Here is a 26,608-nt window from a genome sequence, read left to right on the forward strand (position 1 = left end):
ATAAGGGGACGGAAAGCGGCAACGCCGCCGCGACTCTTCCCTCTGTTCGTGTGGTACGCAGCGCGGCGGCGGCCGTTGCGGCAGGCAGCTCAGGCGCGTGGTCTCGCTTCTCCCGTGGTTGTGCTCGCCGAGCGTTCTTGTCATTTGCGACTTTTTGTTTCCTTAAGGAACTTAAGGAAATAAGAGGGTGAAAAAAAAAGATAGGAAAAAAAGACACGTCCTTACGCAGTCTTACCTCCCAGCATTCTCAGAGAAGCTATTAGGAGGGCTACCTAACTCGAGTCGATTTGGAGAGACGTCAATCTGCGCGGACAAGCGCGCTTCCTGCCATTCGATGAGAAGCATGTTATTACGTCGACGCGTGCATTCTGCACCGAAGAAACTTCCGACCGGAGATATCTCCGCATCTCGAGGACAATCGTGGGCGCTTTCCTACAGGCGATGATTGCGTGCTCCGAAGTGTCGTGGGCTGATGAACGGAGAGAGATATGCCAGGGGCTCTAACGTTCCGGGTAATCGTGTAGCTCGAAAGAAACGAGCTATTTGGAACGCCCATGATGTCGTTTGAGAGCGGAGTTTGAACATGAACAATTGAGCAAGACGCGCCATATTGCGAGCGCCGAAGGTTGGTTTTAATAGCGTATATCGTTATTTTTTTTCATCGCCTAAAGAATAAAAAAAAGTGAATCGTATCAGTGTGCGTTAGCTGAATATAAGAGGGATAGACGCATAAGAAGAAAAAACCTTTCGCGTGAGAGCCATTAATGTACACTATAAGCGCATGCACTCTTACCAGCGCTTTTAATGAGAAAGAGGCCTCACCGCGGCATCTTTCTGTATTAAGTATCCAATAAAACCCAGGTTCATATATGTGTAGTCTATATTAAGATGGGCTGCTCGTCTGGAGCAGCCGGCCTAAGGGATTCAAAACCTCGAGGACGCTGCGTTCGTTCCGACTCCACCCTGCATTGACATGGTGCAGCTGCACAGTAGTGATGTGTGGCAGAAATGTAATGAGACTGGCTACACCGGAGCAAGAACTGAAAACGCATCTGTTTACTCCTTCACATGGCAGTTAGGTTAACCCCTGCCGCAGACTCAGTATATTTTTGAACTTGCTACAGGTGTTACGCGATTGATGAGGCCGTCTCAAGTAAAGTTGTATTTGTGAGGTGCGTTGCGAAAATAGGGCGGGCAAACTTTTGAGCAAACAGTAAGTTCAAAGATAAAAAAAAAAATGATGAGATAATGAGTGTCTTGCGGTTGCAACATGCCGATAACTTTATAATTCTTCCTTACCATTTCATGGCGATATTGCGATAAAAGGAAGAACATTGGAACTTCTAAACGATTTCGCAGAAGTCATCGCCTCCACGCATTTCTATAGTCTTACAGTTGACTTGGAGTGTGATCCAGTTAGGTACTTTCAGATATAACTGTGCTGTGGGTGATTATAGGGCATAAAACTTATACTATGATCAGTGGTTTATTCCGTAGAGGCGCATGATTTTTTACGCGTTGATTTATATCCACTTTCGGCCTGGTTCATTGCTGTCACCAATAGAAAGACATGATGAATTCAGAACGAAAAATAAACGTTTAATGAGACGAAGTTGCGCCTAAAACACATTAATAGAAGGGTGTCACGCATCTTGCGTCGGCGACGGAAGGGTGACTGACCCGAAGAAGCGTGTTAACGGTACTTTCATACTCACAGCACGTTCAGAAATGTTCTGAACAAGAAGACTTGATGACAGTCAATAATGGGCGGGGATTTCTTAAAAAAAGTACACAACTAATGAAATAAGGGTCCGGACCGAGCGGTATTCAAATCCCATTCCTCTGTGCGACACTCGTATGCCTTGCTAACTTCGTCCCGTACGCGGCGATATCGTCAATGAGCACCCTGCAGATCTAACTCAGTGCCGATACGCGCGCCTCTCGCGGCGGTGTCGCGCGTACTCGTCGGGAAGCGACCTCAACAGTCGCAGCTTGACTGCAGTGGTACACCGGTGGGTGTTGCAAGGTCGACATGCCTGCGTGGACTATCATATTGGCGGAAGTGCTGGAGCAGCGTAAGCGGCAGCTGAGCTTTACCGCTCTCCCTACGCTGACTCAAAAGTGGTCGCGTGCGGCGCTGCTCGCTGGGCGATCGGTAGCGGCTCCTAGCGGACGCAGGGTGCCCATGCACAGCCGACGCTACGCGTTGATGGGACCAATCAGACAGCATCAAAGCCCACTGTCATGGTGTTTGTAGCGTTTCTGTATGTGTTTTATCATCGCTGAACCAATCATCCAGTGAAGCGCTTTTGATGCTGCTGAATGATGCCATTAACGTCTCGCAGCTTCGGCTGCGTCTGGATTTAGGCTGAAACGACGCATAAAACCTATCGCTTACGCAGCAATTACACCACGGACAAATACACTACAATATTAAATGTATTACATTTATATCATGTATACAGGGTGTTTATTTTAAGCTTTTCACATCATTTTTAAAATTCGGTAAAGGGGTATTCTGGCGATTTTTTGAGCTACCTCAACAAACTAGATTTTCAAAATCACTGGCCTTTACTCTTTTCGATATGTTATTTAGTATCGCAAAATACAAAATAGTTATAGTGAAATCGGCAAATAAAAATGACGCCAAAACTAAGATTCAAATGTACCCGCGCTTTTCAATGCCGTGAAGTCAGGGGAAGGCACGCTTGCGGGTCGAGCGGGAAGTTTAGATATGGACTACTATACGCTGACCATTTGTTTTGTTCTGCTGCGCGGGAGCTAGAGCGAGCTTTCAAAGCATTCCTTTGAGACACCATGAAACTGTTTGTGATCAGTTGGGAACAAAGTCGGCAGCCCAAAGAGTGAACCCCTGCATTCCACTGACGCCACTTTTTCATCGCTGCCAGTAGCCTTTCACTTTGAAGAAAGCACGGTAGGACCAAAAATGTACATTCAATACCTTTGTGACATTTCTTTTTTTTTTTTTACCCAATATTTCGCTTACTACTTCAGAGATGTTTGTTGGTGTGTTTAACGAATTTTAAGGCAAATCAGGGACTATGTAAAAAACGCCGGAGTACCCTTATAAGGCTACACTAATGTAGTGTAATCACCTAAGGCCAGTGGAACATTTTACAGAGAGCTAGTCGTTGCGATAACTTGAATAATGAACTGAAACGTGATAACATATTGTTCAAATAAGAAACTTGCTGGGCATCACCAAAAACCACTAAATTAGTAAATTTGAGAAAGAATCGCAGTACATAGGATAGCTGTTGGTGGGTAAACGTAGCACTCGTGCAACAGATGCACGGCTGGCGGTGCAAGGCTGGCGCTGCCTATCATGTCAAATCACCAAAAAGTTGGAGATGGTTCGGTTGTTGTTACGCATTCGTTAATCTTTTGAAATTTGGGCGTACGCGTGTCGCCAGGAAACATTTTGATAACAGCCCAGATTCCAACTAAAGGTGCAACATAAAATGTAGAGTCATCGAGACCATCCTGGCACTACGGCAGATACTCCAAAATCAATCCTTTTTGAGAAAACCAACCTCGAATTGGGGATGACTCCGTTGTTTTTACGCATTCGTTCATCATTTGAAATTCGGGCACACACGCCTCGCCAGGGAACTTTTTGAGAACAACCCAGATCCAAACTAAAGGTGGAATATACAATGTAGAGTCCTCAAGCCCATCCTGGTAATATGGCAAATATTCCAAAATGAATCCTTTTTCAGAAAACCAATCTCAAATTGGGGATTGTTCGGCCATGTCTACGCATTCGTTCATCTTTTTAGGCTTGGGCACCACGTCTCGCCAGGGAACCTTTTAAGTACAACCCAGATCCCAACTAAAAGTGGAATATAAAATGTAGAACCCCAGAGCTCATCCTGGCACTATGGCAAATACTCCACAATAAATCCTTTATAAGAAAACCAATATCAAATTATGGATGGTTTGGTTCTTTTTCCGCATTCGTTCATTTTTTGGGCGCACTCGCCTCGCCAAAGAGCTTTTTGAGGACTACCGAATTCTCAGCTAAAGGTGAAATAAAAAAAAATTAGAGCCTTCTAGCACATCCTGGTACAATGACAAATACTTCAAAATGATTCCTTTAAAAAAAAAACGGTCTCAAAGTAAGATTGGTTCGGCCGTTCCTACGCATTCGTTGAGTTTCGGCCGTTCCGGTTGAAACTCATCCAGATTTGCCCCTGGCCGTTGGATTTGGCCGTCTTATATAGTCTGCGGGAATGAACGCGCCCGGGGTGGACGGATATAGGTTCACTCCCCAGAGGGGTGGACGCGTTCAAGTATCAGGATCCCGAATCGTGTGCCTTCGGCATATCACCCGAGAAGGGCGAGGGAGAGCCGTCCGCAAGGTGATTCGCGACTCCAGCGAACTATAGGGGGCTCGCTGGTAAGGCAAAATGGCGGACGAAAGGAGGTCGTTTTCGTCTTTCAGCACGCAGACCACCATAAATGTCTTGTATTGCAGCGTAGAATCGGCGTTGCATATGAGAGCAAAGCGATTTTTCGACGGTAGAAACCTTCTAGTCGGTGCGTAGGAATGACACGGCGGAAGCATAAAAATAATTACCCGACACGATGTTTGTTTCTATGCTGCCTACGAGAACCAAGCAGCGATAGCAGACGACAGAGGCGAAACGACCTCCTCTCTTGAGCTTCTCGGCGTTGCCGCTACGCGGAGTCGATTTCGCTGGAGTCGCCAATACGGCCTCACCTCGCATCCGGGACGCGCCCCGACATGGCAACGACCCAAAACCTGCCTGAGCTAGGCCTAGATAGGGATGCGGGGAACACGTGGTTCCCACAGTATCATCATTGTGCTTGCCTGACGCAACGTTTTGCTCATTAGCTTCGGTCGGATGCAGCTCTAAGCGTACTCGTTGTCAAGCTAGTTTTTTTGTTTTTTCTGTCATGGTACATGCGAGGTAGAGCTTTTTAGCTCAATATCATCTTGATGTATAACTTAGCAATTTTTCTTGAGCAGTTGGAAAGTGAAATCGTTGGAACTTTTGCTCCTCATTTATTTGGTCGTCTTCTTTAGCAGCATTCATTTATAAGTGTAAATAAAAATAAAAACAAATATAATATATGAGTACTAAAAAAAGATTTGGTCGGGGTTTAAACCAAATTTACTTGATTCAAAGCAAACTTATATGACTTAGACCACTTCAGCGTGGCTCTTTTTATGACTAAATGTGTCTTCTTTAATGGCTGTCTGATATAAATCCCTCCTGTTTGACCATTATTTGCTTCAAATACAAAATAAATGCCCATGGTAAGCAAACATTGATAAATAAAACGGTAAATAGAAAATATTTTTAGTATTATTTCGGGGTAAAAGTGTTTTATATAAATAATTATAGCCAAATTGGTGCGATTTAAACGCCAAATCGGTGCTATTTAAATATAAATTTAAATTATGATTTAAATCACAGTTTCATTCAACTTGATTGTTATTTTCCACCTTCTCGGGATACAATGATACAATTATGTCAAAGCATGAACTGGAATTTGTTGTTATTTCTCTTGCTGTGAGAAAACAAGGAAGGAAGCATTTTCATGGGGAGTTACGACTACAGATCAGTATAATACCAAGAATTTAAAAACACTAGCGTTCAGCAACTTCCGCATATATGAACAATGAGCAGCTAAGGAAACCAGGCATAGCTTGAATTTCCGTCTGCCACTTCCAAGCAAGTCCCCCAGTAAAGAACAATGCACTAATATAATTTTGGTGGATGATTATGTTTTATTTATCGGGCAGAAGTAAACTGAATAGAAATCAACCGTGTTGTTCTTTCCTCAATAATTAACTACTCATCACCGAACCCTCAATTTACGTCGGGATCTCAGCCTAGCCGTTGGGGTCCGATTTCATAACTGAGCGTATATGCTTTAGAAGACGCCTGCAGTCAACAGAGCGTGTGCATGCATGGACGTAAATAGCGTCTGCTACTAGGAATGAACGATTTTATTCATTTAAACTTTCTGGACATTACTTGTAACGCATATAACGCCCAGTTCTGGTACTTGGCCTCTGATCCGAACCGCTAGAGCTATATTCGGTTGGAGACTGAGCTGACGGAACATTCGCCTATATGTAGTTTCTTTTTCGTTGTAGCGGCATAGACGTGCAAGCTTGCCATTTGTGTCGTGTCGCCCCATCGCCACCTCATGACACCTTAAAAGCACCTGAAAAACTCTTTCGTTCAGTCTGACGAACCCAAAACTGATAAAATGATGTGTTGTCATAAAAACATCGCGAGATTGTACCGCGAGAAAGTAGGCCGACGTCCCATCTTGCTAGCGCTACTGCTCGGGGAAACTACGCCAGCGCCACACAACGGCCTCCGCTTCGAAGGCCTCACGCTGTTACTGCTACTATCAGTGTATACTCAGCAATCGTTTGACGGCCAAGCGGGGAGTAATGACAATAGTCCACCAGTCGCTGAAATTCCGTTCGTTCACACAATAGCCGCGATTATAACCCTGTTTTATGCCGTTAGATAGCATTGGCTTAGAAGACCTGCCGTGGCGTTGGGCTCTTTATCAGAAGAAAGCTCAAACACTCTCGAGGCTTCCGTTGCTGTTCAATTTTTGCCGTCACTCGTACTTGAGAAGCTGTAGCTGAGTTAATGCTGATTTCGCCAAATATAGAGGCGTTTTGCGACATAAGGCAAAATTAGGGCTGCCTGTATCGACCGGGTCGGCAGGTTGAGCGATCAGTTCTCGCGCGTCTGATAAAAAGTTCGCGGTATAAATGGCGATAAGTCGTTTCCATTTTACTTCACCAAGCCCTACTACTCGGTGTTGACTCAGTAATCGTTTAAAGACCAAGTTGGGAGTAATGACAAAATTACGGAAGGACGCTCCTTCGTCTTTAAGAGTAGAACGCGATAGTCTGGTCGTGTGTGGGTCCTGGGTTCGAATCTTGACTTCGCCTGAAATACTTCAATTTTTTCCTTTAAGGCAAATAAATTACTTTATAAAATTAAATAATTTGAGACATGCGGCGATCTTTAATTCGCGTTACATATTATGTTTTAATCACTTTCCTTCCACTTGTGACATCGTGTTTCAGGTGAGCGTAGTGGGTTGTTTGAAATTCCCGCGCGAGGTCATGTGGTTGTGACGTCACGACCCGATCGACCAATCAGGATCTTGCCGGCCCACCGACGCCGATGCCGATTTGCTGCGACACGAGCTCCTTAAAGCTCTCACTGCATAATTGGAACACCCGCTGAAATTCCGTTCGATGATAGCGTAGCACTGGCGGTCTTCGGAGCCAGGCGCTAGCCTGGCGTCTTCATATCGCCTGTGACTGTGCACAATCATAAGAACATGGATGTATTGCAAAAGGCATAAAAACCAAAAAGCTGAAAGCACATTGTTTGCTTGGCGCTAATGTTCATCCAAGTAACGCAAGTTGTAATTGCCAGCCCAAAGTTTAGTTGATCACATGAACTGACAGTCTCGCACGTAAAAACAAATAATGGCTAATGCTCTACTTTTTACCAGAAGCCATGTGAGCTTTTTAGTAAAAAAATTACGCAAAACAAAGTTCAAAGACTTTTCGTTATTTTCTTTTTGTATGGACTGTCCTAGGCCCCTAATATTCTGGACTTCGTAAATGGCCGGTCGTCTAGATGTGACAGAGTGTTCGTTGGAAATTTATTTCTATGTCGTAATCTGTGCATTCACATAACATATATGACATAGTTCCTACACAATCACAACCTGGACAATAAAAATAGTGTTTTTTATTTATTTTTTTATTTCAGAGCAGGAATCCCTACGTGCAAGAACAGCCAGACTCAATCGATGAATAACAGCTTATGTTCGAGGTAGTTGAAGTGGCACACGACAGGTGTATTCTGAATCCAGTAGATATAAGAAAGGATAAAGGTAATCAGACCTCTTATAAAGACGTTTCGTTGCATTTTGGGCATGGATATTTATAAACTAAGCAACGTCATCTCTGAGGTGAGTATTTCGACGTTGGGAATAAGAAAAGAGCGGAGGTCACAACACTAGTTCTCTCCTCATTTCCAGGTGTCTTGCTGGGTACAAGATTTCACGAAAGCTAAACAGAGCGTCCAGTGGCTTCAATGGTCGTGTTTTACATTTGGGCTTTGTCAGGGATTCACTAAAGCCAATTTCATAACAAAAAAGAATTGTGTTGTTTGTTATATTCTACATGGGACTCTCAGCAAAACATATTTCTAGAAAAACTTTTGCTTTATCTCGTAAGCGCTCTCTGAAATTTCTGCAGCGAAGCCGATCTAGAATAAGCTATAAAATTGATTAAAACTTTATGTGGGTGAAATATAATAGATTATTTACTTTTATATACTCTGCTGAGATTGTTCTTCCTCATGATACCAGAGTGCATATTAAGTAACAGCTCCTTGGTTTTTCTCGAGTAAGCAAGCAGAAAACGAGACATGTCCAACATTCGTTACGTATTGAAAATATATGTTAAGGCCTTATCTGGGCTGGGATGTTGCTATATTTCACGCTAAAAATTATCTGATAACGATAAAGTAGACAGGTTCTCTAAAACTAAATATCAAAGTTGCCAAAAACCTCCATTTTGCGGAAGATTCAGACGCCGATTAAGCATCAATGCCTTCCTGATCAAAATATGCAGGACAGCTGACTAGGTACATCAGCTTGTTACCTTGTAGCTAAGCAAAATTTATGGGAGTAAATTTTGTTTTAAGTGAAAGAATAATTTTTGAAATTGAGCATCGACGTTATTGATTTTCGTTGTGCCACTTTGAAATGCACTGCCCAGCACGCCTTCACTGCCGAGCACAGACCTGCCGCTGGGAAATTTGAGACATGCCGCATGCCTTCGGGCCCCAAGCGCAAGAATTTTGGGTCATATACCGCATGTACCTTGAACAGCGTTGCTGTGGAATAAGTACCTAGAAGTAAAACAAGGCATCTGGCATATGTCTCGAATTATCAGCGGTGCAAGCGTGTTGTGCAGTGAAGGCACAGTAGGGTACCACCAAAACAAAGTACGCCGGTGCTGAACTTCAAAAAAGATTTTTTTCTCTCCCAAAACAAATTTTACTTTGATAATTATTTTTAATTACAAGGTAACAAGCTGATGTGCTATATGAGTCATCTTGAATATTTTTATCAGGAAAGCCTTAATGCTACTTTGGGTCTAAACTTTCAGAAAAAGTAAGTTTCTGGCAACTTTGATATTTAGGAAACCTGTTTGCTTTATTGTTCGCAAATAATCTTAAGCTTGCGACATTTTCAGAGATTTTTAACCTATACCTAGTTTGGGGTTCACTGCAGAAGATTCAGAGAGCGCTCACGTGATCAAAAATTTTCTTCTCTGGAAAAAGATTTTGGCGATAGTGAATTTATAATCTACATAACAACCAAAAGAAATTGGCGATGGTCGGTATCACTGTCTGAGACGTTTGGCATAGATTGATTCATTACTTATGGGAGGCGATCTGCTAAACCTGTCTCACGCAAGAAGGCAAACATGCTCTTTTTAAACTATTTTGGCTAGATAGTATAACATATAGCAATCTCGACGAAAACCTACAATCGAAAAACACACCCGCAGAAAAATAACAGGACGACGAAATTTGCACACCTGGACGGTGCCAGGAAATAAGCTCTATGTCAGAAATAAAATAAAACGAATTTGTGCACACGGCCATTATCACGCCCGGTTGTCACGATCACATGTTACAACTGTGGAAGCCACATCTGTGCGTGCTCAGAACAACCCAGCGACCATGTCTGGCTTGTTCATCGGCTTGAAAGACCTGTAATGTAACACAAATCGAGCAGCTGCTTGGCACATTTGGTTTTCAGGAGGTGGAGGGGGAGGGAGGCTGAGCGCGGGGAGGATGGGAGAGGGGGAGGGGGCTGTTTCTCGTGACCAGGTCCTCTACCACCCCTAACGCTGCGTGGGTCTCTCATAGGTGAGCTAATTACATGCGAGGGTTTCCCTACACTGACCCAGCCACCGACCAACTCGAATGGCCCCACCGATATTCGTCTACCAAGCCTTCCGTCCTTGGTCACTCTTTAGTAAATGACGCACAACGATATTCAATGCTCATTGGTCGTTCTCAGAAGGTTCAAGTTTCAGAAGCCACAAAACAACGTTTTACTCTGGTTAACTTTTCACCCTCGTATACAGCAAAGAAGATGCAGTTCTAACGATCTTTCTATGCTAGGTTCAGTGTCGCTAAATTATTTGTTTCACCGCTAAATTTTGTCATTTTAAGAGTTCTCTAGCGAAAGCAACTGCCGTTTTGCGGGTGGCGGGAGTTTCAGCGGTTTTGAAGTCATGTTTGCGGTATTTTTGAGCTATAAAATAGTCTATAGCTTCCAATTAGCAATCAGAAATAGCCTAAGCTCAGTGGTGAGTTAGAGCATGGGATCGTAATATTTGCTTATTCTAGGCAAAATTCTTGTCACTGAGAGTAACGTCGCAACGCCATTGGGATATTACAGAGGCAGATATTAAGACGTGCTTTGAACTGATTGTGCGTAAATGTTTGAATTAGTTTTCTAAATCTGCAAGATGAAATGGGGAAAAAAAAAGACGCAAGAACTCAGGAGAAATAAAAAAAAACGGGGCTATATTATTTTAATTTTTTTATACTGGTTAGTGAAAGTTTCGAGCGACATCAGACGAGTCAACTGTAGCTATTCTGGGAAATTAGAATATTCTACAAAGCATAAAGTTTGGTCCCTGAGGATTTGAACTGCCACAAAAGTATCACACAATATGGAGAAAAAAATCGAGGTTTACGGCGGCAGGTATAGAAACACTCCTAAGAAGAGTGAGATGATGCAGTAGACATGGCTCTGTAGATGGAAGCGGTCGGAGTAATAAAGGATATCTCTTTTCTAGGTTGTGTCTTATTTATTAAGCTGTGTTCTGACTAATTATTGCAGTAAATTGTATTAAAAATCATCCTTGCCCTGTGTCTGCAGTTCGCGGCATTTTTGAGATTCCTATTGCTGAATCTTGAGTTTTTATTTGGCTCACCGGCTACACTGTTGGGCGTCCACACGATGGTGCGTGGAACCCTGCGACATGCGACGTCCCTCGAAACTACAACAAACAGAACAACGACATCAAGGCATCCCGCAGCTCAGTGTAGTATTTGGTGATATTTCGCGATCTTAATACTTTTACAAAAATATTAATGCAAAGGTTAAAAAAAAAATGTAAATTGATCCTATGCATTCTGTATTTCCCATCTCACGCTACGCGACCAAATGACAGCGGTTACAGCAAAACATAAGTGGTTGGCCAATTAAACGGCTGGTAAAAGACATAGGAGCGAAAAAGAAACGAAACATTTGTCGAAACAAGTTGTGAGTTTACACATCTACGAGGTGCGGTAAAAAATTTCGAGACTAGTTTTGTAACGTAAAAAGAGAAGGAGCACGGTGATGGGAGCTTATCTGTCAAAGGCAGGGCCATCATGTTTCATTATGCCAAAGGCCGTTGTTCATTGAACTTTTAGAGCTGCGCTTCATAAGTTTTTCTTATCATGTGCACGAGAACAATGGTGATTTGAGCGTAGACTGCAAAACCAGAGCCAGAGAGAACATCAGTTCTGCGTCAAACTCAGAAAATCTGAAATAAAAACATTTGAAATGATTTCGGCAGGTTCATGGCAAAAAAAAAAAAAAATAATAATAAAATACAGTGAGGCGTGCGAGGTCTTTTGATTGGCACTCGCGCTTCAAGAATGGCAGAACATCGCTGGAAGATAAAGAGAGTTCGAAGAAATTCCCCCACCACTCTTCTCCTTCCAGTGATGTTCTGCGATTCTTGAAGCGCGAGCGCTATTCAACACAACTCACACGCTTCACTGCATTTTCGTCATAAGACTGCGAAATTATTTCTAAGATCCCTTGTTTCAGATTTGCCGAGTTTGAGGCAGAATTAATGTTCGCTCTGCCTCTGGTTAGCAGCTTATGCTGAAATCGCCATTGTTCTCGTGCACGTGATAAAAACAAATAGCGTAGCGCAGCTCCATATATTCAAAGAAAAACGGCCTTTGCCATAACGAAACACGAAGGCCCTGTCTTCGACAGCTGCGCGTGTATCACCGTGCTGCCTTCTCTTTTTTTTTTTTACGTTAAAAAAACTAGACCCTGAATATTTGTATTACACCTCGTATGTTCCCGCAGATTCTGGGTTGCGTCAGATGTCTTCTAAATTGTATAACCACTTCCGAAATACGAACAGGTGCCAGGAGTTTCGTCGAGTTTTGAATGCAGTCTTTGCCATGCGCCTTCGGTAGACTTCGAAGGCGAAGATGATACCAGCTGGGTTACATTTTATTTTATTTTACAACCGAAGAATTTCGAGGGGGTCGACCTTTCGTTGCGTTTATCAATAACGGATAGTAGCTATGAATTTGCCGCAAGTAACCCAGTGACTTCAACACGCATAGAGCACTCACGAAGGCAATTACTTTTGAAACTCTTTGGTTTTTTTCCCCTTTGTTTGAACACGGTCTAGGCAAAAACCCCTCAAACAAAAGAATAAAAAATTCCGTCACGCGCTTCTTAATCGGAACAATAGAATTAGCAAAGAAACAGGAGCAAAACACGGCGGCCCTAAACTTAATAGAAGGCGCGCCAAGGTGGCCTGCCCCACGCGATGGGTGCGCACCGGGCGAGAGCCTTATCGGGAACCTGCCTAACCTTCCTCTGAAGCAGAAACACTAGAATCCACTTAGCGCTGTAAAATTGTAGTCGCTACAAGCTCCCCAAGCGCCTCAGTTATCGTAATCGAATGGTTCGATTTGCGGAAGCGCTTTCTGAAAGGACTTTAAAAACTACGAGCAGTGAGATAAAAGCACGGCAGGCCTTACTTCTCCCCCGAAGAACCGCTTTAAGCTACATCTTCAACAACATTTAAGACGAGTCTTTTTCCATGTCCACTTTCGCTCAAACCAAGTATCGGTAATTGGTTCCGTGTTTTCGTGTCTGTTTGTTCTGCCTTTCAAAACAGGTTGGCACGCACCAGGCCTGCATTTTTGTTTTCAGCCGAATGAACGTTTTAATTCCAGGCAGTTATTATGTATGTCAATAAGGAAGCCCGGCATAGTTGCAGAAGCGTAATATTATCTCTTAATCTTGATGAGTATCTGGATTGGAATGACTGATAGCAAACCGTTGTAGGGCTATGTTAATTATAACAACACACGACACATCCATTTTTATTGCATTTTTCAATTTAAGTCAATAAGTCATCATCATAACACATCATTTCATCGGTAACGGAACAAAACCTGCATGCTCACATATAATCCCCAGAAAGTGCGATTCACCGCATTGTACAAGTTTAATTTCGCCACCCGTATTTGCTGAAGAGAGCATTCGAATATTCGCGAATAACAACGGATCGTCAATTATTACAACTCAAAAGTCCAGCTGCTTCCTTAATGTTTCTCAGCAGTCCAGCGCCAACTGTGATCCGGGGAAGACTATTCCAACGAGTAGCAATGCATGCCAGTAGATCGTTCCATTAGGGTCATAGCAGAGAGGGTAAAAAAAAAATGTACTCCCCCTCTCACCCCGCATTTTCTTCCGCTCCGCCGAGTGGGCTGTAGCTAGCGTCCGGCTGGCGTGCAAACTCTGTTTAAAATCGCGTCATTTTGGAACTTTCAAGGGCAGATGCGCATATTTTGGTATGCCAGTAATCGTGTAATACTATGCTAGATGAAAAGACTCACAGGGTCCGATTGCGCTCTTACCTGCGTACAAATAAAAAACAAAAATAGGGAAAACTGTGTCAGATTGGCCGGTCTCTTTGGCGAAAAGAAAATCCGGTTGCTGTACCTTTTTTACTATACAAAAAATCGTACTGGTGTAGGCCTTTAGCGAACATGGGTGGAAGTCTGAAATAATAAATAAAACGTGCTCTCCTACCGCAATACAAGCAGTAGTTGAGGGTAGTACTGTCGGCTGACTCAACTGCTATTTAAGTAACGGAAAAAATATATGCTAGTTGATCATTTAGCAAAATAGAACAACAGAGAGCTATAGGCTGATTTTTGAGTAGCCACAACTATTCTAAGAACGCGAACCACTTCACAACGGCAGCCACGAGCGAGTGTTCGATGTTCGGTAGAGCCCGCCGATACAGCCCAAAGATGGAGAACGGCAACCTCCCGGTTTGTTTGTCTGCTAGCGGAGTCGGGCGCGTGCCCTCTCTCTCGTTTTACCCCGCCGAACCCGCTGAACTTCCCGGATGTGTGGAGAGGGCGCTGCGGTCAAACAAAATGGTGCCGCCCAGAGAGCGCTAAATGGAATGGTCTACAGACTCTAAAAAATGTCTGTAAGTCTACTTTCACGCACACCACACGGAGAGCCAATCACCGCAACTTACGGAGGCAGCTCAGAAAATGACGATGCGGAAACATATGTTTAGACCAAAAAACGCAGTCTGAGTTGTGACATTAAGCAATGCAAAACGTCACGCTTGCATTGCTTAATGTCACAACTCAGGCTGCGTTTTTTGGTCTAAACATATGTTTCGGCATCGTCCTTCGCTGAGCTGCCTCCGTAAGTCGAGGTGAGTGGCTCCCCGAGTGGTGTGCGTGAAAGTAGACTTAGACATTTTTTAAAGTGTACTTCATTATTAGGTCTAAAACGATGTTCCCCCACGTCATTCGCTGAGCTAATTTCGTAGATCGCAGAGATTGGCTCATTAAGTGTTTTGCGGGTAAGTAGACGCGAAGGCATTTCTTAGTGAAACATTTTTAAAAAGCGTTTTGCACACATTCAGGACCTCCTCACCTAGCGGCGAAAGCTCGAGTTATGATTGGTGGACGGAAGCGGAGATGGCGATTGGCGAGATCCCCCTGGGGAGACGCATTCTCATCTTCTGCCCCTCCGCGACTCGCACGTTGTCATTTTGCTTGAAATTAGCGCTACGTCGCTACACTGTAACATCGCTTCGCGCAACGCAGTCTTCTTGGTAAGAAATGCTCGTCCCATTCGACAATAGAGAGCTTCACGAAACTTCATTGGAACTTCGAAACCATCGGGCGAAGAACCAGTGCCGTTGTCAAATGATGTGCCTAACGTCCGTTCTCGCGTGCGTCGCTCTGATCTCAAACTTACCATTATTCTAGAAGAAAAAAAAAAGCGTGAAGAGGCTGGAAATTCTAGGTAAATGAATCGCGTCTGCTACTGCGGGAGCGGCGCACTATGCTAGTGCCGGGAAGGATTGTATCAATTGAAAATTTAATAAAAACGTTAACAGCTGGAGAGCAACATTGACTAAAGAGATTTTGAACGGCCTTTTGGGTCAAGGGAAAAAGTGCGATATTGTAACTAAAAAAAAAGAAAAAAAAAAGAAACTCTTTTCTTTTTGCCGGAGGAGTAACGTGTCGTGCCTCTGTCCTGGTTCACATTACGGTGTGGGTTTGTTGCTTGGAATCCACTTCCAAACTACCGTATTTTTTCTTGTTGTTTTACTTTTTTTCGCATGTATGGAGTAAAAAAATGCAATTTAAATACTATTTCGTCTTCAAACAAATGACAAATTTCACCTGTGTGCACCCTTTTCCGCCTGCGATTGCACCTTGAGTCTAACACCATAATTGTTTCATATTTCCGCTGCGTTGCTTCTTTGTCAATAAATGTTGACGACATGACGAAGAAGTGCCAGAAAGTCCTTTATAATTACTTTTTTTTTTATTGCAGATGCCTGCAGCGCCAGTGGCGATGATAGTAGGGGGAGAAAAACAAAACAAAATACAAATCAACAACATTACGGTAAAAAGTAGTTGGTGAATGAAAACAGAACAATGACTACATGCAGATATGTGCATACCCCCTCCCCTCAAAAAAAAAAAAAAAGAAGAAACACAAACTCTAAGATCACAGAAAGGATCAAGGAAGTAGGGTAAATTAAAAAAAAAGAAGAAAAGATTAATGTTAGTAGTGTTTAGAATTTCGAAGGGCAAAGAGTTCCAATCACCTATTGTTTTAACAAAAATTTAGCTTTTAAAATAAGTCGTATTTAAACATACATTCTTTGAGCTTAAACGGATGATCAAACCTAGGGGATACATAGGTGGGAGGAGAAAGATAAAGGGAGGCATTTATACCAGTTCGGCCAAAATATATGGTATAAAAAAAAGTTTAGGCGCAACGTTTTTCTTTAAGTTTCCATGTTTTCCTAACCTAAGCTGCTCTTCATTTGAGTCACAACTGCACCACGAATGTAATTTTTGAGTCGAAAACGAGCTGCCCTATTTTGTACTTTTTCTATTTTGCTACTTAGATATTTTGGTAATGGGTCGTACGAAACACACGCATACTCCAGGACTGGCCGAACATAAGTCAAATAAGCAGCTTCCTTTAGGTTGCGAGGTGCGTGCTTTAAATTTCTTTGTATCAAGTTTAACGTCATGTTCGCCTTACTGACGATTTGGTTGGCATGCGCTTCCCTAGAACAAATACTGGACAACAATGCACCTAAATATTTATGTTCAGACTTCTCAGGGAGTAGCCCGTTGTTAAGAAGAACTAGCCGTAGTAACAATCGGTTGTGTTCGTTTTGCCCGATAATTTGTGGAAAATGTTCGGTCATAAGAGCCGTTCGAGCTGCATTTAATTGATTTCATTTCGATAACTGTCTGTAGACAGGCACCAGCTATCTAAATGAAATAATTTCAATAGCTCGATAGATAAAAAAAAATAACGCATGTCTTAGCATGTCTTATTTGGTTATATATAACCCAAAAAAAAAAGCATGCTGAATGATGTGTGTTCCCTTTCTCCACTGTTTCATTCGCACGATAAGCAATGTTGTAGGCTTTACTGAAAAAAAAACAACGAAATACGTTCCTCGTCACTTTCAAATGAAAGGAACGCGTTACCGTCCAACATTTCCTCAAAAAAAAAAGAAACACGTTACCTTTAACGTTACCGATAAAACGTAACGCAGCTCACTTTTGCGTTACTTTCTTTCAGTTATAAATTAACGCGTTTTACTCTTTTGACGTTACAGGTATGCTTAAGCGCCATATTTCAAGAAACGTTATGTTCATGGAGAAACTTAACATAATTACTTTATCTTTTTTTACGGTTTCACCTAAGTACTCACGGGAAAAAATTCAAAGAAAAATGAAAACACGAAAATTCATATGGCTTGGCGCCTAAAAACAAGAAAAAAAAATTGAAGTGTAATTTTTTTTAAGTCTTGGGAAGGAGATGTAACGGCTAAGGTAACTCCATTACCCGTTACTCGAAATAAGTAACGTAAGTACATTATCCGTTACTGTTTTGAAAATGTAACGAGTGAGTTACGTGTTAGCGAAAAAAGTAACGCGTTACATGTAACGCCGTTACTTGTAACACGTTACCGCCAACACTGAGGATAAATGATAAGCCTCACGACAATCATCCCGTCACAGCATCCGCGTTTTTTCTGTGGAAGAGAAAGGCAGTATCCGCGACTCCAGCTGTCTATAGATGGCGCCACTCATTTTCCAAAATGGCGGTTATAGTGAGGGTCGGAGATGCGTGCTCGTACACCAGTTGCTGAGCCCTGTCTAGTGTGCTGGCTTTACTGAGCGACAGAAATTTTTCCCGCTTATACGAGGATGCTAGGCTGTTATGCACGCAGGTCACCTGTTTATTCTGAAAACAAAAACGGTGTTTAGCGTAATAATTACTCCAGGAGGCACATTTTAATGCAGAAACGAAGCCGAAACTGACTTTTATTTTGGATTTAATTTCTCGACATAGGTGTTCATTTCGGTCTCTTTCCTACCTCAAGATGTGCCTCACAGCGTAATATTATGCTAAAGAAATCAATTGCGGAAACTTTATTTTGTGACATGCATGCCCCAACCAGAAACTTAAACATATTTTGGAGAGTTCAGTATACCTTAAAAAACAAGGTCTTTTATACACCTTAGAGGTAACAGCATATTGTATTCGTTGTAAAAATCAGCGCTGATATTTATGTGTTCTTGCAGCTTGTTTTTACTCGGACTGATGTCATATGAAATAATCACCTGCGTGCAGGCAGTTTAATGAGTTTTTGAGAATTTAGATGTTTAATTGCTTTAGCATTATTCCCAGACAATATAAATAGAAGCAATCCAAACTTTACAGAATATCACCACGGGTGATGAAATTAGAATGGGGGCACAAAATGTTTAAATTTAGGAACGCTCTTCTCACTACAACACCCCCCCCCCCTTCCTAAAAAAAAAAAAAAAAAATCCGAGTCAGACAACAGAAGTGGCAGTGTGTGTGTGTTTGTGTTTGTATGTGTGTTTAAGGCAACGCGTGACGCATAGGACTTTATATTACATCAAGTATTTATGTCTATAAAACATCAAAGTGAGATCTTTCTGTAAAGACGATTATAAATAAATGGCGTATTTTTGTGATTGTAGAGTCTTTTGTGGGGCCTACATGACTGCAAATTGTCATATATGACTACAATTAAGATATTTTATTAAATAGTGTTTAAAAGTAATATAATGGGCGTTGCTTATGGTCTAATTCCAAACACGTGGACAAATATGACAATCCAAATTGAGAAAATTATCATCACTGGTGCCCAATTTGCTGCATTCTCATTTAACAAGTTATAAAATAAAAAAAATAGTCTAAACATTCTAGTTAGAGAAATTAACGTAAAATAGCATTAATTGTGGTTGAAGGATATGGTGATATAAAAGTCGCGACTTTTGGCAGTCAGCAAAACTTCCAAAGTCGCCGCCAATCCTTATCGATCGAATTCTCCAAAATACGAAGAAAAAAAAAAGGATCCTGTTGTTGTCATTTTACTTACAAAACTACCCAGAACGTTTATTCTATTTCATTTTTACGCGCCGCCGTTTTGCGAATGTCAGCCTTTTCAGTTCGAAGGAGCGCCCACCGGCTTGCACGTCTGCTCACGGCAGTGCGTTTCTTTGGCGTTGGAAAACCGGTGAAACAGTACCGAGTTTTAGTATTGCACACACGAGCGAACGCAAACACTTTGTGTTCGCGTTAGCGTTGCGTGTTCCACACTGCACGTGCGGGGAGCATAAAATTGCGGTCTTGCATTGACGGATGGCAACGACGCGCTTGTGCAACCTTGAGCACGCAACTCTAACGCAAACGCACAGCGCTTGCGTTTCCTTCTATACGCAATACTAAGACTTTCTCTCTCTAGTAAGGCACAATCCCATGCTGGCTGCATGCATCACTCAATCGGGACAATGAAGAGTGTTGTTGGCATTCATAGATGACTGTTCCCGAGCCATGATCGCGAGCAGTTCTGTCGTGCCCGCTGCGCAGGAGAACCGGAGGACCCTCACTAGATCGCTTGTTGTTTCCGCCGCGAGAGGGCGAGCGACGAGCTGGAGGCGCGATATAAGCAAGCGAGAGCAATCAAGGGGCAATCGCAGTCGGAAAGATGGCAAAAAGGATAAATTGATAATTTGTTTAAAAGTGCAGTTGTGTTTGTGTTACATAATTTTAGTCTAGAAATTAAATCGAAATGGAGAGTACAACAATAAATAAACAAATAAAACTATAGCGCGGAAGTGGATTCGAACTCACAACCCCCTATGGCGAAACAGAAGAACTACGTGTTAGGCCAAGACTCGGCCAGGAAATCGTGCCGTTCGGTACACTGAGCGGCCTATATGAATATAGGCCACTCGGTAATCTCTGCATCTTCCTTCAAATATCTAGGCATAAACTTAACTCGTAATTTACCTGGTATTCTCACATAACGAACGTGACTAATAAAGCTAACAGGGTGCTTGGTTACCTGCGGCGAAACATGCGACTAGTCCCTCCCTCCGTAAAACTGCTAGATTATCTGACACTCGCGCGAAAAATAATTGGGGTTGTGTGGATATTTAGACAGCGTGTAGTTGGTCAGCCATTTCAAAGTTGCGACGAGTCACTCGCTGTAGATAAGAAATTTAGACAGTGCAGTACAACCGCTAGCCTGGATTTTTTAACGTGCACCACGCAGTAGTGGTACACGACCGCACACCGTTACAATCCTCATCAAGATCGAAACGGGCAGGGGTGGGGATTGAAAACAGAGGATCCCTGTGTTCTGCAGCGCGAGCTTTCGCTCCACGTGTTCCGAGCCGGTGTGCACTAGCCCACTCGGCCACCGATACCCGACACTCGTGCGACCAAAATTAATATGCAAGCGCTGTCTAGGACCCTCACCAATCTAACCTCTCCAAAACCCTTGAATTCGTACAAAATCGTGCAGCCAGATTTATGGTTTCCGCTTACTCTTCACCACCAGTGTCAACGAACCCAAATCTCATGCTGATTTTCTAAGCCTTGAGTCACGACGCAGTTTCCAGGCCCTGTCTCTTTCACAAATTATGTTTCGCATCAGCCGACAATTCTGTTATCATGCCAGCTCACTGAGTTTCAGACCGCCTTAGTCATGAGAAAGCAGTTTATCCTCCCTGTGCTGGAACATCTGCCTAATTCTGGTCGGTTTTTGTTCAGAGAGCAAGAAACTGGGATGATATGACTGCCAACGCCGCGCAGCACTCCAACTCCATTCATTTCAAGACCGCCATTGAGTACGTCATCCCCTGAAGAGCCATCCTCGTGTAATACCCCATGTCTGGGGCATTTGAGGTATAATAAACAATTAAACAAAATCCTAAGTAGATGTAGCCTCTAGGCTGCCAAAGCATGGAATGTTTCATAACGGAAACTCCTACTTCCCAAAATATGTCCTTCCGGATGTCCGGGCGTTCGCGCATGACTAGTGGGGCATGTCAGTACAGCCGATTCGGTTGCCACGTTAGCAAAACAATTTGCACAAGGACTTACTCATAATTCAACCAGTATATACTCATTCTTCACCAGGAATCGAACCTAGAACCTCCTGGTGCGCAGACCTCGGCGCCGGCCAAGGTGTACTCTACACCCTATGTGCGTCAGAGGGCGACAGTGCTTGAGGCGAAACCGTTCTTCACGCGCTGAAGGAGTTCATGGGGCGTCAGAAAATCTTTTACGAACGGATTTATCTTTTGTATGTCTTCTACGTATTACAGTTATACCCTGTCGATACGTCCCGTGGTGATGTTATAGAGGAGGGTGATGGCAATTATTCAACATTCTCCAAACGACTCTAATTTCTCCTAAACAAATTTAAAAGATCGCTTCTTGAATACCGCCTTCCATGCATTACACGACTTTGGAGATAAAGGTCGCTGCAACTTTTCGTTTAGTACAATCGTCCGCGACACTGACATTGCGCGCCACTCCTGCAGTATACGCGGACGCAATTTGCTTCATCCGAATTTTTAATTTCTTTACGCTTTCCTTACGATTAGAATGGACATTTCTTGATCGAAGCGACGCAAGCGAAAATGGACAGCCGGCACGTAGTTTGGACTTGTCCCCGCGGAGGAAAGTCTAAACAAACAAGCAAGAATGGACAGTCGGTGGGTCAAGAACCCGCGTATGCACGGTTGAAAGTTCAGCCGACTGAATTCATCCGTCCATTAATCCGAACTCACCGAAACTAGCTCGCGCGCCCGCCGTCTAGTGTCGTCTTTATGTGGAAAGGTACATTGTCCAGACAACCTGATAGGGAAAGCTCTGGAAAAGCCACAACATTAAATAAAATGAACCTTATCCACATTACTCTAGCAGCTCCTTGACCATGCTGGGTAACATGCAGTACAGCCCAATTTACACACAAAAAAGAAAGACGCTTGGACAATAGTGCAAGGGGGCATGCATGCGCTTGAAAGGGAGAACCAGTTAAAGCGAGTGCGGCGGGTTTCCACATTGCAGGGGATATTTAATGACCACCGGCGTACGTGTCTCAGTCCCGCGTATCCATTCCGCAAAGGGTGCGTGAACGCGAGGCTGGGCTGAGATTGTTCAAGGTTGCGCCAAGGGTAGAATCCAGGCAGCGGTTAAGACCTGTGTCTGGGTTCTACCCTTGGCATGCATTTCGGAGCCGACATACTTTTAGACGTATGGTGTAGCATCGGTAGCGCCACACAGCTAGTGACAACTATTTTAGCGCTCAAGCGCGTGGCGTGGAAACGGAGGTCTCCACTAAGCAAATCAAACCTAAGCTTAGCATTTTCGCACTAAACTTAGAAGAAAATGTCGGCGTTCGTACGATTTTCGGGTTTACGAGCTGAAACAAATGCGCACCTTTCAATTATCGACTTGTAGCTCAACCTGATTTTTTTTAAAAACTGTATCGTCATGCTTCGTAAAGCCACCACCCATGCAGCATCATATAACTAAAAGGAGAGACTCATGCAAGAGGCGCAAAAAATAAGTCATCGCTTAATAGCTGCTATTTACATAATATGATCAGCAATAGCTGTGCACGGTTCGCAGCAATTACAGACGCGGCAGTACGACAGTGCCGCCCCTAACCGTTTCGTTGCCTGCATAAAACAGGTGTTCCGCATCCGTGTCTCAATTGGCGAACGCCGGCGCGCCTGCCAGGCGCCACGCTCGATCGTACCAGAGACGGCGCGGCTCCTTCGTGAACGCGTCAAACCTCGCTTGGAAGCAAGCGTATTTGGAGCCAAGCCACCCTTGGCAGTCCGGAATCACCGATCATTCACCCGATGCGAAGCCGTTTCTGTGCACGGCGCGTTCTCGGCCGTTGTTCGCTAACGCCGGCGGCGGGCGCCATCCCCGCGACGACAGCCATCGGGGAGCGCTCCCCTCCGCTCGATACCGGTCCATCTAATCCGCTCGGCCTGTTCCGAGCGCCAACGAAACCCCAACGTTTTATCCTCCCTTTTAGTGATATTAATTCCGGATAGGAAGGGCCAATAAATAGTCTCCTCCCCTCGTTGGCCCTCGGAGTGATGCAGTGAAACTGCGCCGAAGCAGGTAGACTCGCCGAGCGCCGCCTCTCGTGCGGGTTAGAGCAGTCCTCCCCTAATTTCACGGGGCCCCGCGTGTACCGGGCCAGATAACTCTAAATGCTTGTTGGATGCGCGATGTCATGCCGGTATAACGGCGCATAATTGAAGGCCCGAGCGGCGCTGCGAGCGCCGGAGAGTCTAAAAGCTTCGGAGTCTGCAGCGGCGGAGAACTTGTCCCCCGACCGCACTTGGGTTCGACGTGGGCTCACGTTCCTTTCATGGCGCTTAAATGGGCACTTCCTCCCCGCCGGGCGAGCCCTCGAGCACGCCGGGCTCTCGCGTGCCTTCGCTTCGCTCCTGACAAATCGGTGGTTCCGAGTGACAAAATTCGGAGGAGAGACGTGCACCCGGTACCCAATGGGCCCCGAATCGCCGTCTCCGCGGGCCCCGCACTGCACTGCCGCTCTGATGTTCCTGATGGGACCACTTGCCTGCTTCTTTGTTCCGCGAGCGGACGCCTCTGTGCGACTCTGTTTTTAGGTTTCGCAATTTTTTCTTCTTATTCGCGATCAACTCCGGGCTCCACTCTGGGGCCCCCGGCGCGGTGCACGTCGGAGAGGTCGTTTGCAAGATGTCTGGCTCTTGGCCCGTTCCCGGGTGCTTTGGAACCTCCCTCCCCTCAAGAAAGCCCGCGCCGCTGTTAGGAGACACTTCGCAAGAAGGCCCGGGAGGAAGCGGCTTCAAAGCGTGCCCTCGCCGGTGTCTTGCTCTGGCACGATCAGGGACTAACAGTGGTTCAGGCGGTATACGTCGGAACACGCGCCCCCGCTAATCACGTCCATGCCAGTTAAAAAAAAAGTATTGAAATATCAGCCAAAAAAAAAAAAAAAGCCTATCGTAGGTTCTCGGGCTTCAGATCTATACTTGAGAAACAAAGTCAGCTCTCTCGCCTCTTGCTCCTTATTAACGCACCTTGTACAAGATGCCATGATGAGGAACTATACACGTTGAATGGGAGAGTTGTGTCTTTCTGCATATATTAGTAGACTAAAAACTTTAACGATGACGAAATATACTCAATTTTTATAAGCTTGTATTTTCACTAACAATTCGCGACTAGCTGTATCAAAAAAAAAAAAAAAAGTTGAGGCTCCAATCCACTCTGTAAATGCGGTTGGACACCAAAACTGTGGTATCACGTGCAATGATTGCCCACTGAACTTTGGACCCTTTTTGAAACAAACGCCACTAGGTGGTGCTCCTTCAGCCTTTGACGTCCCAGAGAGCTTCAGAAATCCGAAATGTGAGTCATATACAGCTTCGCTGTAAAACTATTCCATTTTATGCCCTCGGGAATACGGCTCCCTGAGTAAAAGTAGAACCCTGGCGATCTTGCAGATTCAGGATATGTTTTGTCATTTAATCGTTTTTTATTTTCAAGTTTAGAGGTGTATTGGTAGCCATGTTCTTGAAGAGAAAGAGAGCCCTTACTAGCTTATTCAATAGTATAAAAGTATGAACGGATACTTCCCCCTAAAGATTCGGTATTTTTGAGTTGTAATTCGTTTACATACATTTATTGACTAGTTTACTTACTTTTCTAGGGTCATTTGTAACCGTAATTTTTTTAACGGTTGGTTAATATATATTTGTAATTGAAATACTTTTCTGTAATTAAAATATCTTCATTACAATTACGACTCCCTTTTCCGTGCTTTTATCACGCTAGGGCATGGTTCTATATAGTCACTGACAGGTGAAATTTAACAGCTGAACATTGCACTGGGAGTTTTAAAGCCCCTAAACGCGAACAACCGAGCAATTGTCAAATTTGCAGCACCAGCAGGCGCGCACAGAAGATTTCTCGTATAATTCTCAAGTGCAACGTCTTCCACTGTAAAAAAGGAAATAAAAAAAGAACAAAAAAAAACTTGGTGATCGTGATGTATAAGTACGGCGAATACCTGACCGTGACTCATGCCAACCATTTTCAAAATACTGTCTCTCTTCGATTCTTTCAGTGCTTACAAACCCTATTAGGTCGCGTTTACTATGAACTGCAGTAATAAAATGAACACTAACAACCTTAATAGGTTTGCAAAGAAATAAAAACTCTGACGTGTGCCACAGATAGAATTCAGCTCCTTTTTATACCAGTAATAAAGTAGGTGAAGCAAAAGCACAAGATATGAAAAATGTAAAATGCAGTATACTCAATCCTCAACGTTGAGACATAAAATGTACAACTACATTCGGTGCGGACAGATCGTACGACATCATTGCAGTAAGGTACGTCTCTCTCTCTCTCTATCTCTCTCTCTCTATATATATATATATTTCCAAAGTAAATGCGGTATTTTCTGAAAGTAATGCCTATATTTAATTATTTAATTCAAATTGCAAGCTAGTAATTCTTATTGTAGCTAACTGCATTAAAGTAGGGTTAATTGTAATTCAATTGTCTTTCCCAAGAAACTCATCCAAGTATGGTGTCGGAGAGACCCAAGCCAGGTAAAATAGTTACGAATAAGCCCCAGGAGCGAAGCCCGAACCCAACGTAATTTTTCGGCCGTGCCCCAATCGCTCGGGGGCGCCACTTGTGCTGCTGAGCGGAAGTATTCGTTTACTTTTTCCTAAAATCTACTCAATGTTAGGTATTCCTCTTAAATTGCATTAACGTTCAATTTGGGTCAAAATAACTGCAGTAAAAAAAAATATTTTTGAAAAGGGATTCTAGAATTATGTTATTTTGAGACCGCATGGTCTCTGGAGATTTAGGTGATTCTCCAACCAGCGTTGACTGCAGACTCGTGGATATGGGACTTTGATTGGTTAAACTAAAAATTTCCTATGGCAGCTGAAACTTAACCTTCGGAGTTTCCAACATTTCATTCCACATTGCTAACGACCCCTGTGTATTTTAATTTAAGGTCGCTTTATATCATTGAAAAGCTTCATTACAACTTGATTTTTGTTCACAGACCTATGCTACCCATGGTCATTGCAAGTTATGAAACCCATTTGAGTGTCGTTCAGAAACCTTCACGACGCTCCGTAATCGCTGTTCATTGTTCCGGTGCCGTCAAAAATAAGAATGTAGTTTCTGCACACATTATTTTTTTATTATTTTTTACTGCATAAAGCGCAGATAACGAGACACTCATTTCGTACTGAATAAGTCCAGGCACGTTAACCGTCATTTAATATTCGGGTTAGGCGCAGGTTTTCAGTTCTACTGTTAAATATAGCACCGAAATCCTGCTCCGATCTTAGGAAACGCATTGGATAGGGAAGGAACAGAATTCTCCATTCACAACTATGAGCGAATTTCCTATTCACCAGTAATGAAAATACAATTAAAACGAAGAAAATAACGAGCACACAATACGGCTTGAAGCTATTGAAATGATAGTTGCGTTATTCAATCTTTTTCAGACACTTCAAAGGAATCAAGACCCCGTTCAGATCACAATGCTAACTGCATATCTACGGTTGATTTATCCTAAGCTTTCTTACGACATTCCAACAGTTAATAAAGCACGCTTTAGAAGCATCTGACAAAGACAATGCGCTTTTCCTTGTCCACTCCCTCGTGTTCATCCTCTGGGTTTGCGCATGCAAGTTTACTTAGTACCACGAGTCAAATAACCCAACAACAAGTCTTGCTATCCAACTTCAAGTGGTGGTCCCTCCGCCACCTGCGAAGCATG

This window comes from Ixodes scapularis, unplaced genomic scaffold, assembly GCF_016920785.2.
Source record: "Ixodes scapularis isolate PalLabHiFi unplaced genomic scaffold, ASM1692078v2 PGA_scaffold9__187_contigs__length_104089568, whole genome shotgun sequence".
NCBI lineage: Eukaryota > Metazoa > Arthropoda > Arachnida > Ixodida > Ixodidae > Ixodes > Ixodes scapularis.